The sequence below is a fragment of the Chiloscyllium plagiosum genome, unplaced genomic scaffold (assembly GCF_037043375.1).
Source record: "Chiloscyllium plagiosum isolate Xiang-an unplaced genomic scaffold, Cpla_swu_hap1 HiC_scaffold_28, whole genome shotgun sequence".
NCBI lineage: Eukaryota > Metazoa > Chordata > Chondrichthyes > Orectolobiformes > Hemiscylliidae > Chiloscyllium > Chiloscyllium plagiosum.
In genome coordinates, this window is record NW_028270166.1 from 52464542 (window position 1) to 52477011 (window position 12470).

Sequence of the window (12470 nt, forward strand, 5' to 3'; positions counted from 1 at the left end):
CCAATAAAAGCCAGTACGCCATATGCCTTCTTCACCGCACTATTTACCTGAGTGGCAACTTTCAAAGATTTGTGTACATGGACACCAAGATCCCTCTGCTCATCCACACTACCAAGTATCCGACCGTTAGCCCAGTACCCCATCTTTTTATTACTCTTACCAAAGTGAATCACCTCACACTTAGCTACATTGAACTCCATTTGCCACCTTTCTGCCCAGTTCTGCAGCTTATCTATATCAAGGTTGGAAAAACCAGCACTACCCTCAGTCTGTTACCATAGCAACAGACTGTTTCATTGCTGAAACGTTGAACTGAAATCAGAAAATCCTGGATGGATTGATTAATGAGTAAGTTTGATTGATTGATGAATTTGGGTAAAGGGATATTTCAGCACATTCTTCAGCTGCTGTCTGAACTTAGTCTGGGTCACAGCGTAAATCGCGGTGTTTGTGCAGCAACTGAGGAGCTGCAGCATGAAGCCCAATTCCCGCACAAAGCGATGCAGATACACAGGGGTATATGCCAAATTAAACATCCGAGTCCATATTGAATACAGCATTAATGTTGACCATAACAGGATGAAATTGGCCGAGATCACAAACAATAAAATGATCGCGGTTTTGCGATTTTGCATTTCTGTATCATGGTGAGAGTCCCCATTGGTGTGAGTCCGGAGTCTCCTGCGGGCTCTGCTGGTCACTAAAATGTGTCTGACGGTGAAAACATTGAGTAGCAGAATCAGGAGAAATGGGAGAGCTGGTGTTAGAATGTGATGGAGGAACTCGATTGTGACCCAGACACGAGAAGATAGAACACCGTTCCTTATGTAACAAAACCAGGGGGAGTTCGCCAACCGATAATGACCCGTGAGCATGAAATACCAGAAAATGTTCTTTAAACAGCTCAGCACAGTCACTATTCCCAGAACCACAGCTGCCATTTTCTCACTGCAATATTTATTTTTCAGTTTCTGGCAACAAATGGCTACAAATCGATCAAAGGTGAAAGTGACGGTGAACCAGACAGAACAGTCAGTGGCTGCATAAAGCAGGACGGCGTGGATATTACACACAGGGATGTCCCACAGGAAGTAAAACTGTTCCCGATAAACTTTGGGAATGTGTCTCAATATCAGATCAAGGATAATGACCAGTAGATCCGTCACTGCCATTGCCCCCAGGTAACGCCTGACACATGGAGACAATCCACAATCTTTATAAAGCAGGACGTAGATCGTCATGACGTTAACTGTGAGGAAGGAAAAATAACAATTTATACATCAGCCTGAAGGACGTTTTACAATTGATTGAGATCAGAGTGAGATTTTCAAAGTGAAATGTTCAGAGATTTATTGATGTAGTTGGAGCTGAAATAACACATGGTAAATTCTGAATTACTGACAGAAATGTGATGTAATACAGAAGAAACCCTTCCTCCCGAAACGCACAGACACACATCCATAAGAACAAGATTCTAGAACATTCCCAGACACTCGATCACTCAAAAGCAGACAGGTCACTTCTTTACAGTATTTTTTAAGCCATTATTCCCTGCTCTATTGTCACCTTTAATCCTCATTTTGACCAGGCAGGAAACAGTCTGACATTGCCATTACATACAGAATCAAACCTGAAGGGTAATGTTTCACGCAGCCCCATCACCATCCCTGGTACAACGGCAGGACAGACCCACCAATGGTGATGGCACTGTGCTGTACAGTCAAGAAAGAGGTTACCTTGTAATTCCCCAACATTGATTCCAGAACCCAAGAATTCTCATGGTGACAGATCAAAGATGGTCATCTCCTGCCTCCACACCAGCCAGTACACAGTCCTGGTGGAGGGAAAGGCTCAGCCTCATATTGAAGATACCATCCACTGAGATAAATCAGTCTTTATCAGTTTAATAGAAAATAACGACTGCACAGACACCTGCTGGGTCATCAACTATTTGCAGATTATATCAACGGTTTAGATAAATGACACAAATGAATTCTCACTAAATTCAGCGATGATGCTGAGATAGGAAGGAAACAAAGTTATCAAGAGGAGGTGCAGGATCTGTAAATGGATAAGCAGTAAATAACCATTTGGCAGATGGAATGTAGCGAGGCTAACTGTGAACCTGTGAATTTTTCAGAAAGTATACAAGGCCATAGATTACATAAATGGAGGGAGATTGCAGGACCTAGTTCAAACATCTGCAGTGTTGCTCCATCTCCCTGATGGTCTGATCCCTGATGTTCCCAGTGGTCCCATTGCTCTCAGTATACTCGGGATATTTTGATGTGATTGGGTTGGCGGTGAGGAGCAGGGTGTTATGAACTGTGTCGAAGGGGGTGGCCTCATCTGAGATGCCATCCTTTCTTTCTACGTGGGGACCTGAAGATGATGGGAATGGCTGACTGCTTCTGAATGAAGAGGCTGTGGCTGCTGCCAGGACAGTGGGTATTCACCAACATGATGTACTGTGCATGGTCACACTGCACCATTAATGGAGTGAGAGGTCCTTCAGTTCCTCTAACTCTCCCCATTGACATGGGGACCCTGCAGAGCCATGTACACCATCGGGAATCCCACTATACTGGGAAAACAAGGGTAGCCCTGGCAGCTCCCTGCTGAGGGAGGAAACATTGTATTCACTTCATCCACCATATATATCCTCCGTCACCAAATGGTGACATTGATGTCGACATACTGGGAGATGATGGATATGTCCCCCACGCCTGCCTGGAAAGTTCCGGATCCTAGAAGCTGAATGAAGCTGTGACCCTAACAGCCACTGGCAGCACCGTCCACCCCTGGTGTGAAGCTGCAGGTCGTGTTGAAGGAGGTGACACTGCTCTGTGACCAGCTCCTTGTTCAATCAGGGTCCCCTCACACTCTGCTCCTGGGTTAAGTGTCACTTGGGAAGCTGTTCTTGGAAAACCTGGAGTGGATACAGCAGATCCCTTTCCCCACCCACACTCACTCCGTGGTTTCAGAGCTGCCCCACTCTCCAGCCCCTGCTCCATTTGTTGTTCATGTTACAGACCCAGATGCTGTAACTACAGTCCCCAGACTCCATCCAGAGTTGGGTCACCAAATCCTCAGGTCTCCCTGAATGTCTGAGGCAGCTCACAGCACAACCTCCAGCAAACCATCCCCAGCACCTCCACTAACGCTTCAATAACAGGAGTCAGTCAGAAGCCCCTCAGCTACAAGTCAGACACCTGCTCCTTTACAATAATACTCGAGGGCTTTCCCCGTGTTACTGACCGCACGATCAGCTGAGAGGGACAAACACAGGAGTTCAGTGGACAGGCACAGACCAAGTTTCAAGGATGTGTGTCAAAGCTGCTATAGCCCCCTGTCCCACATGGAGCATCACATGGGACACACCGGGAAGTGAACAACAGCCCGACACAAACTTTTTTCTTGTTTCTGAGCTTCACAATGGCAGCACTCGATAGACTGGGGAGCGATAAACCAAGGCCAGGGAAAGATACAGAGGGACACAAAGATTCATATTAAAGACAGAAACAGATAATTAATTAATGGAGAATGTGGTGTGGGAACATGGAGAAGAAGACAAGGGAACGGGACTAACTGGAGGAGTGAGAGCTTGGAGAGTACTGTCACAACAATGAGAAAATTGAATAAAGACATTGCCAGATCAGCTGAAATGCTTCATTCCATGGAATTCTGAGTCTCCCTGAGGGAATCAGCCCAGATACCATAAACTAGGAGAAGATGTCAACCCAGCAGGAGGCTGGAAGAACACAGCAAGCCGACAACATCAGGAGGTGGAGAAATTTCGGGTATAGCCCATCTTCAGGACTAGGGATGGGGTGTAGGGAGATCTGCAGCTAATGGGGGTGGCGGGGGCATGGTGGTGAAGTGGGGATAGATGAAGGCAGAGCTGAAAATGTGTTGCTGGAAAAGCGCAGCAGGTCAGGTAGCATCCAAGGATCAGGAGAATCGATGTTTCAGGCATGAGCCCTTCTTCAGGAAGCCCTTACTGAATAAGGGCTCATGACCGAAATGTCGCTTCTCCTGGTCCTTGGATGCTGCCTGACCTGTTGCGCTTTTCCAGCAACACATTTTCAGCTCTGCTTTACAGCATCTGCAGTCCTCACTTTCTCATAGATGAAGGCAGGTCAAAGGTACAACCTGACTGGTCAATGGGAGGACTGAATCCGGTTGGTGGCAGGGAGCAGTGGAAGGGATGGGGAGGAATTGGGAAGGGAGTCGGGAAGGAAGGCTTTTTCAAATTGGAGAACTCAGTTGTGAGTCCATCGTGCTCTCGGCTGCCCAGGTGGAAGATGAGACGATAGTTATAGTTACAGAAACCCTCCAGTATGGGAACAGGCCCTTTGGCCCAACAAGTCCACACCAACACTTCGAAGAGGATCTCACACAAACCTATTCCCCTCCCTTATGACTTGACATTTACCACTGACTAATGCCCCATACCTCACATCCCTGAACATGATGGGCAATTTAGCATGGCCAATTCACCCAATCTGCACATCTTTGGATTGTGGGGGGAAACCACAGGACCTGGAGGTGGTCATGTCGGAAAAGGAGTGGTTGGGGGAATTGAAATGGGCAGTGACTGGGAGGACGGTGATGTTGGAAAGGGAATGGTTAGGGGAATTGAAATGGGCAGTGACTGGGAGGATGGTGATGTTGGAAAGGGAATGGTTGGGAGAATTGAAATGGGCAGTGACTGGGAGGATGGTGATGTTGGAAAGGGAGTGGTGAGGGGAATTGAAATGGGCAGTGACTGGGAGGTCGGTGATGTTGGAAAGGGAGTGGTTAGGGCAATTGAAATGGGCAGTGACTGGGAGGTCTGGTCGGCCCCCGCGGACCCGGCGGCGATGCTCGTGAGTCTAAGTTTACATTTGGTCTTCCCGATGTAGAGAAGGTGACAGTGGGAATACCTGATGCAGCAAGCCCGGTTGGAAGCCTGGCAGGTGAAACTCTGGCTCTCCTGGAAGGAATGTCTGGGGCCCAAGGTGGGGGTGAGGAGGTGCGGCAGCTTTTGCAGATGCAGGGCTAGGTACCTGGGGGAGTGGGTTGTCAGTGGGGAGAGTGGCATAAACCAAGGACTGTCAAAGAGAGCGATCCTTGTGGAAGGCAGAGAGGGGGAAAGCATTTTCAGGAAAAGTGGGATCGAGAGAGAGGACCAGGGTCTGCCAAGAAGGTAAATTTCCCACTGAAAAGAGAAACTTACCTCAAACATCAGTAGTCTTTATTTTCAGCAGCAGTGGGAGCGGGGAGAGTGAGGAGCTGAGTGGGAGTGGGGAGAGTGAGGAGCAAAGTGGGAATGGGGAGAGTGAGGAGCAGAGTGGGAGTGGGGAGAGTGAGGAGCAGAGTGGGAATGGGGAGAGTGAGGAACTGAGTGTGAGCGGAGAGAGTGAGGAGCTGAGTGGGAGCGGGGAGAGTGAGGAGCTGAGTGGGCGTGGGGAGAGTGAGGAGCTGAGTGGAAGCGGGAAGAGTGAGGAGCTGAGTGGGAGCGGGGAGAGTGAGGAGCTGAGTGGGAGTGGGGGAGTGAGGAGCTGAGTGGGAGCGGGGAGTGGGAGGAGCTGAGTAGGAGTGGGGAGAGCTCACCAGGGGATGGCAGCAGTAGCCATGTTCATGGCACCGTGGCTGGCTCTGCTGTACAGAAGAGCAGGGAAAAGAGTGGAAGGGCTATAGTCAGAGGGGGTTCTATTGTAGAGGAGTAGGTAGGCAGTTCTGTGGTTAAACACGAGACTCCCGAATGGTATGTTGCCTCCCATGTGCACAGGTCCGGGATATCTCAGATCGGCTGCAGAACATTCTCAAGGGGGAGAGTGAACAGCCAGTTGTCGTGGTGTATAAAGGCACAAACAATATCGGTAAAGAAGACAGGATGAGGGCCTACAAACAGAATTCAGGGAGTTAGGAGCCAAGGTAAAAAGTAGAACCTCAGAGGTAGTAATCTCAATATTGTTACTGGTGCCACGTGCTCGTCAGAGGGATAGAATAAACAGGATAAATGAGTGGCTTGACAGATGGTGCAGGAGGGAGGGGTTTAGATTTTTGGGACATTAGACCGGTTCTGGGGGAGGTGGGACTATTACAAATTGGACAGTCTCCACCTGGGCTGGACTGGAACCAATGTCCTTGGGGGTCTTTTTGGTAACGCTGTTGGGGCGGGTTTAAACTGACAGTGAGGAGGTAGTAACTAAAGCCTATAATAAACTACATAATGAAGTCAGCATGACGTAGGGGAAGTGGTGTCAGGGAGCAGATGATGAACGCAAAGGGGCTGATGGTCTGAGGTGCATTTGTTTTAATGCAAGAAGTGTAGTAGATGAGGCAGATCAACGTAGGGCTTGGATTAGTAGCTGGGAGCATGATGTTATTGGGATCACTGAGACATGGTTAATGGAAGTGAAATATCCCAGGATATCGATGCTTCAGACGGGATAGAGAGGGAGGTAAAAGGGGTGGAGAAGTTGCATTCCTGGTCAGAGAGAATGTCACAGCTGGGCTGAAGGACGACACTGTGGAAGACTCGAGCAGTGAGGCGATATGGGCAGGGCTCAGAGACAGGAAGGGTGCAGTGACAATGTTAGGGCTGTACTATAGGCCTCCCAATAGCAGGTGGGAGATAGAGGTACAAATATCTAAAAGGATCATGGGAAGATGGAGGAGCAACAGGGTAGTGGCGATGGGAGGTTTTAATTTTCCCAACATTGACTGGGATTCACTTCGTGTTAGAGCTTGGAGCAGAATTTGTAAGGAGCATCCAGGAGGTTTTTTTTAAGAGCAGTATGTAAATAGTACAATTTGGAAGGGGCTCATTCAGAGCACAAATGAACGTGTTTGTGATCCCTGGACATCAATCCTCTCAGTCCCGGTACATTTGTGCAGGAGTTCCTTAGGATAGCTTCCTCGCTGAACCAAACATCTTCAGCTGCTTCATCAATGTCTTTCTCCATCATAAGATCAGAAGTGGGGATGTTCACTGAAGATTACACAATGTCCAAAACAATCTGTCAGCCCCCAGCTCCTGTGGCCATGTGTAGTAGGGGCTGGACAACATTTCAGCTTGTGCTGTTAAAGTGTCTGTAACATTCATGCAACAGGACTGTTGGGCACTGCCCATTTCCACAGTGAAGAGGAAGAGGATCTCATTCAGCACTTCAAGCTGGTTTCACAGGGAAATAACATTGAAACTATTGGAGAAGAAGAGGCCCAGAAAAAGTCGTCTGTACTGCACATCGAGCTGTTAAACAGGAACCAGCGATCACACAATCAGCTCATTGAGCCTCTTCCATGGGACCAGGACAACTCACCTTTTGAGGAGAAAGTGAGAACTTCTGCCCGAAACGTCGATTTTCCTGTACCTCTCACCTGCTGTGCTTTTCCAGAACCACACTCTCGATCCCCAAATCACTGCATGAGTCCCTAACACAGCAACAGGAAGAGGCCATTCAGCCCCTCAAGCCTCTTATATATAAATAGAAGGATATCATTGATGCTCCAACATGACAAACCAATGAAGCAGAGACTGCACAGACAGACTTCTCCATGTTGTCCCTCCTGGCTCCATTGATAATGGTACACGTGTTACTTTACCAAGGTTTGCTTAGGATGAGGAAGGAAAGGGGATGGTTTGTGCCAAATCTCAAGGATGCAGCTTCCATCTCCGAGAAGACAGATTGGCATTCTCGATGGAGGTCAGAAGCTGATGGGAATGGCTAACTCTTTCAGGAGTAAGGCATCGTGGCTGCTGACAGATTTGTGAACAATGTGACTTTCAATGCAGGGTCACACAGCAGCACACACTGAGGTGGTGAGAGTTCATTCAGAGCCTGGAGCTCTCTCTCAACCAACATGGGAGCTTCGCGGAGGAAAAACTATCAGGAAACATGTATCATGGAGGAAATTAATATGCAATTTTTTACACTGTCAGTAGTTCTTTTGGACATAATGAATGTTAGCCCATTACCCTCCGGTTTCAATGCGATCACCTCTTATTGCCTCCCAACACTAGAGATTAACCACTCATTTCCTTCACACTCTCCTCATGGTACCATCTTCCCAGGGATTATTCTGGTGGACCTCCTTTACACTGTCACTGTGGCTAGGAAATCATTCCTCATAAAGGAGAGAAAATCTGTACACAGTGCCCCAGATATTGTCTTACCAACACTTGACAACAGCAGGAAGCTGTCTTTACTCCTGTACTTGAACATTCTGCAATGAAGGAAAACATACTATTAACTGTCCTGATTATTTGCTGCCCCGTATGAATCCCAAGTGACTCATGACCAAGGGCATTCAGATCCTTTACACCAACAGCACTTCCCAATCTCACACATTCTAATCAATATAAAATCAGAAGGATGGTATTTGTTGCCCACACCCAAATCATTCCTTTGCCTTGTGAATCCCAATGCTCCAAGCACTAATACAGGTGATACCCCATGAGTGATGACCTTCAGTCGAGAGCAGAACCCGACTCTCTGTATTCTCTCCATTAACCAATTCTCAATACTTACAAAGTCGAAGGAGTGTATGGTTACTTTAAAAGAGAGTGTGTTTCTAAGCTGAGAGATTGTGACAGCCCATGTACTTGTGAGTGCAGAGATTGCTGAAAATTGAGAAAATGTAACCGCTCACTTGGGGTTGTGTTTTGATGTTAAGGCAATCAGTTTTGAATTTAACCAATAAATTTAAATTATGCCCAGGATACCAGAAACCAATTGAATTTGAATTTAATTGTATTGACAACATTTGACCAAATGAGTCTTGGACATTTAAAAGCAAGTGCATTTTGAAAATTAGTCAGAGCACGTGTCATCTGAAGGGGCTCTTCACCCTCTCAAAGAAATCTCTCAGAAGGCACTATCTATCAAACATACCTTTTCCAGTGAAAACAGGAAAAAGTGTAAGAAGACAGCCCAGGGAGATGACAGCAGAAATGGAAGGATAGATGGAAGACAGAGTAAGGGTCTGTATGGACTTTGAGAGATTAAGTTAGTTTAATGGATAATAATTGTGTTATTGGACCAGCATTTTTAAAGACTTGGAGTCAAGTAGCGATAAGTAAAGAAAAAGGGGACTCAGATTTGTTTATAGTTTTGTTTAGTGTTCACTGTTAGAGTTAGAAAAAAGAAATTATTTTTCTTTAAACAGTGGAAATCAGGAGTTTTCTTTCACTCCCTCAGCCTTTTTTTTTACCAGATTACGAGGTGAGGGAAGCTTCCCTGGGGTGTTGGTTTTAATTAGCAGAGGGGCTAGACGTCTGCATTAAAACAGATTGGTGTCAGGAGTGGGGAGTTAACTTTGATAAACCGAGTTCAAACCTCCTGTATCGAGGAGGATGATCAAAGGAGTCAGAGGAGTTGGCCACATGGGCAGACGGACTGTTGTTCCAGTCACCACTGCCCTGTTTACCCTGCTGCCCCATTGAGGGGCCATGACGATCCGAGACAGAGGTGTCTCCCTCCAACACCGTGCTGGGGAGCTGGCCTGTTGCTTGCCCCGTGGCAGGAGGCTGGTGTTTCTGACATTTGCCCCCAGAGACGGGCCAGTTATCCCCATTTCCTCCTCCTGCTGCTGCTGTTTGTGCAGCCCTTTCTGCACTGCCATGATACGCTGCCACTCGGTGACCAGGTGGCACTTGTGGCACTGGCAGTACTGCCAGCTACACACCCGCTGCTCCTTCAGCCAGACATCGAAACCATGGTTCCTGCATCGTCTTTCTTAAAGTGACCATGCAGTCTTTTGACTTTGTAACATCAATCCATTTAGTATATTCCCCCCATTTAGTATATCCTTCTTCACTCACCAGTGTGCAAGTGTTACAAAATTCGTCTGAAAATTGAAATATTCCAGTCTCACTGTTCTCATTAGACGATGTTACAAGCAACATGCTCCACAAACCCCAGCACATTTATTAAAGATAATTTCTGAATGTCGGCTGTCTCTGCAAAATCATATCATTACTCTCCAATTATCCAGCTACCACCTTGCTTACAAAACGTGCTCATATCTTTAACCAACTGGCATCAGATTACTAACTGTTTGGTTCATAATTCCCTCTCCATCATGTTTTAAATATTTGCAGCCATAGCACCTCCTCACTACTGTCCAGGATCTTTCCCAGAATTGAAGAACTTTGACTTCCCTCAATAGTCATGGAAATGCCGCATAGAATCAAGGAATTTACAGGAAAAGAGGCCATTGACCTATCATGTCCACACCAGCTCCCAAAAGAGCTGTCCAGCATGCTCAGTCTGCAGCCCCATCTCTCCAGTGCTCTAAATTCATCAGTCATTTGGTGCAGCAACTTACCACACTTCAATACAATCAGTTTTTCAAGTAATTGCTCTTTAATAATTCAAATTTCCTTCACTTCCTCATCTTAACCAGTCACCCTGTTCACTAATATTTCTGGAAGATTTTCTGTTCCTTCCTCTGTGGAGACAGAACCAACGTATTCACCTCAGGGGACAGGGATCATCTCTGTCACCTCATGGGTACCTCAGAGGATGGCACTATGGCACATGGTGGATATGACAACCATTCTTGCATGGAAAGTTCCAGAATCAAACCAGTTTGCTTCATGGTCCGTATCAGCACAGTCCTCTGCCTGGTGTGAGACCACAGGTTCTGCTGAAGCAGGCGACACAGCTCTGTGTCCTCCTCATTGTCTAAACAAACTGGCTTCACACATTGCACCTGGGATTGGAAAATATTCCTGGAAATCCCAGAGAGGAGATTGTAGTGCCCTGCTCCCCACTGTTTACAGAGCTTCCCTTCTATGCAGTCTCTGCTCCATTTGTTAGCCGTGTTGAAGACCCCGATACACTGTGAATGCCCTGCCCACATCTTGTTCAGAGTGGGCTCACCAGACCCTCAGCTCTCCCTGAATGAATGCAGCAGCTGATACACAAACCTGAGTAAGCCATTTACAGAACCTTCACTGTTGTTCCAGCGACAGGAGCAGGTCAAATCCATGTATACATGGTACACCCACTCTGTGTCGAAAATGCCTTCGTTCTCAGATTCTTGTCAGTTGCTGATGAACTGTTTACATCTCTGCACAGCCCCAGTGTCCTGAAATATTTGCAGTTCCAATCGCCATAGAGTTAGTTGACAATCGCACCATTTTCTGTATCGCTGTCATGATGACGGCAACACCACTATTGCATGGAGAGTTAATTAGAGAAGACGGGGAGGCGAAGGTCCAACCTGTGGTCTATTAATCCAGGGATCCAGGTAAGAACCGAGACCCCGGATTTGATCCCACCACAGTAAATGGTGGAAATTGAATTCAATCAAACATTGCGAATCATGAATTAAATGAAGCTGTGAAACCAACGTTTGATGTGAGGAAAACCCACCTGGCTCCCTAATGTCCTTCAGGGAAGGAAATTTACCACCTTCACCTGGTCTGGCCTACATCTGACTCCAGACGCTCAGCAATAGGGTTGACTCTCAGCTGCCCTTTGAATGGCCAAGTCAGCCACTCAGCTGGATCAATCACTACAAAGTCTCAGAGAAATGAAACTGAATGGGCCGAGGCACCCACAGTTGGTCAAGAAGGCAGCTCAGCAGCATCTTCTCAAGGGCAATTGGCAGGGGAAATAAATACTGGCTCAGTCAGTGATACCCATGTCCCATTAGTGAATATAAGGAGATGAGCACACTCTGGGAAGAGAGGCAGAGGGGACATAACTCAGTTTAAACAGCGACTTGGAATGATTTTCAAGAGTATGGGAAAAGGCAAAAAATAAATGAGATTCATGGTGCATTTTATTTCCATCCCAGCCAATCAGCAATCCCTTTGTTTGCTTCTGATTCTCTCCCTCTCTCTCTTTCTCTTTCTGTTCAACTCACTCCTTCTCCTCTTCATAACAAGCAATTCTGTCACTAAAATAATCACAATATTTCCCAGCTGCTTTCAGTTCTCATGTATGGTCTGTGGACTCGAAATGTGAACTCTGTCTTTCTCTCAACAGAGTTGAAACTTTATTGCTGGAACAGCACAGCCGGTCAGGCAGCATCCAGGGAACAGGAGATTCGACGTTTCGGGCACAGGCCCTTGTTCCCTGGATGCTGCCTGACCGGCTGTGCTGTTCCAGCAATAAAGTTTCAACTTTGATCTCCAGCATCTGCAGACCTCACTTTCTCCTTTCTCTCAACAGAGGCAGGCAAACATGTTCATTTTCCCCAACACTTTTTTTTTGGTTTCAAAATGGCAGCATCTTCCATTGTTTGATTTAACTCTTAATTTCTTTGATTTCATGGGAATGTCGGGATCACTGGTTGGGACAGAATTTGATGACCATCACTGATTGACCTTGACTGTGAGGCCATTCCACAAGGCAGAATAGAGCCAAGCACAATGTTTTGGGTCTGAAGTCACACATAACCCAAACCAGATAATAACGTTCGATTTCTTTTCCAAATGACATCAGAGAAACAGCTCGGTTTTTAGACAA

The 12470-nt window shown here is 46.7% G+C and overlaps 1 pseudogene; it reads right to left on the reverse strand.

The window, feature by feature from the left end:
* Window positions 1-528: 528 nt before the first annotated feature.
* Window positions 529-9612, reverse strand: LOC148142755 (uncharacterized; annotated as a pseudogene).
* Between the last annotated feature and the right edge of the window lie 2858 nt (window positions 9613-12470).